We start from the raw sequence: 1,967 nt of genomic DNA, 5'->3' as shown, positions 1-1,967 counted from the left end.
GCCACAACCATATCATTTTGGAGGTTGGTTCAAAATGAATAAGGATAATGTCTGATTACCTTTTGTGCAATAGATAATGCTCAGTACCACCTAGTATTTGTTCTCGCATTGGGATCTCTTTTTTGGTCATGCGTGGGGTGGACATTTTTGGATCTTGGCCTAGTCGACGAGGACGCCTAAATCTACCGGTAGGGAGGATCTTGGTTGCCTCTTCGGTGACCTCTCGTCGGCCACAACCATATCATTTTGGAGGTTGGTTCAAAATGAATAAGGATAATGTCCGATTACCTTTTGTGCAATAGATAATGCTCAGTACCACCTAGTATTTGTTCTCACATTGGGATCTCTTTTGTGGTCGTCCGCGGGATGGACACTTCGGATCTTGGCCTAGTGGACAATGATGCCTAGAACTACCGACAGGGAGGATCTTGGTTGCCTTCTCGGCGACCTCTTGTCGGCCACAACCATTTCATTTGGGAGGTTGGTTCATAATGAATAAGGATAATGTCTGATTAAGTTTTGTGCAATAGATAATGCTCACTACCACCTAGTATTTGTTCTCGCATTGGGATCTCTTTTGTGGTCGTGCGAGGGATGGACAATTTGAATCTTGGTCTAGTGGACAATGACGCCTAGATCTACTGGCAGGGAGGATCTTGGTTCCCTCCTCAGCAACCTCTCGTTGGCCACAACCATATCATTTGGGAGGTTGGTTCATCATGAATAAGGATAATATCCGGTTACCTTTTCTGCAATAGATAAAGCTCACTACCACCTAGTATGTGTTCTCACATTGCGATCTCTTTTGTGATCGTGCACGGGATGGACACCTTGTATCTTGGCCTAGTGGACAATGATGCCTAGATCTACCAGCAGGGAGGATCTCGGTTGCCTCCTCGGCGACCTCTCATCGGCCACAACCATATCATTTGGGAGGTTTGTTCATAATTCATAAGGATAATGTCCGATTACCTTTTGTGCAATAGATAATACTCACTACCACCTAGTATTTATTCTCGCATTGGGATCTTTTTTGTGGTCGTGTGCGGGATGGACACTTCAGATCTTGGCCTAATGGACAATGACGCCTAGATCTACCGGCAGGGAGGATCTCGGTTACCTCCTCGGCGACTGCTCGTCGGCCACAACCATATCATTAGGGTTGTTGGTTCATAATGAATAAGGATAATGTCTGATTACCTTTTGTGCAATAGAAAATGCTCACTACCACATAGTATTTGTTCTTGCATTGGGATCTCTTTCGTGGTCATGCGCGGCATGGACACTTCGGATCTTGGCCTAGTGGACAACGACCCCTAGATCTACCGGCAGGGAGGATCTCGGTTGACTCCTCGGCAACCTCTCGTCGGCCACAACCGTATCATTTGAAGGTTGGTTCATAATGAATAAGGATAGTGTACCATTACCTTTTGTGCAATAGATAATGGTCACTACCACCTAGTATTTGTTCTCGCAATGGGATCTATTTTGTGGTCGTGCGCGGGATGGACACTTTGGATCTTGGCCTAGTGGACAATGATGCCTTGATCTACCGGCAGGGAGGATCTCGGTTGCCTCCTCGGCGACCTCTTGTTGGCCACAACCATATCATTTGGGAGGTTGGTTCATAATGAATAAGGATAATGTCTGATTACCTTTTGTGCAATAGATAATGCTCACTGCCACCTAGTATTTGTTGTCGCATTGGGATCTCTTTCTTGGTTGTGCGCGGGATGGACACTTCGGTTCTTGGCCAAGTGGACAACGACGCCTAGATCTACTGGCAGGGAGAATCTCGGTTGCCTCCTCGGCGACCTCTCGTCGCCCACAAGCACATCATTTGGGAGGTTGGTTCATAATGAATAAGGACAATGTCCGATTACCTTTTGTGCAATAGATCATGCTCACTACCACCTAGTATTTGTTCTCGCATTGGGATCTCTTTTTTGGTCGTGCGCGAGATGGAC

Source organism: Triticum aestivum, chromosome 1B, assembly GCF_018294505.1.
Source record: "Triticum aestivum cultivar Chinese Spring chromosome 1B, IWGSC CS RefSeq v2.1, whole genome shotgun sequence".
Lineage (NCBI taxonomy): Eukaryota > Viridiplantae > Streptophyta > Magnoliopsida > Poales > Poaceae > Triticum > Triticum aestivum.
The sequence above is the reverse complement of the archived record's forward strand: the minus strand, read 5'-3'. Positions refer to the sequence as shown.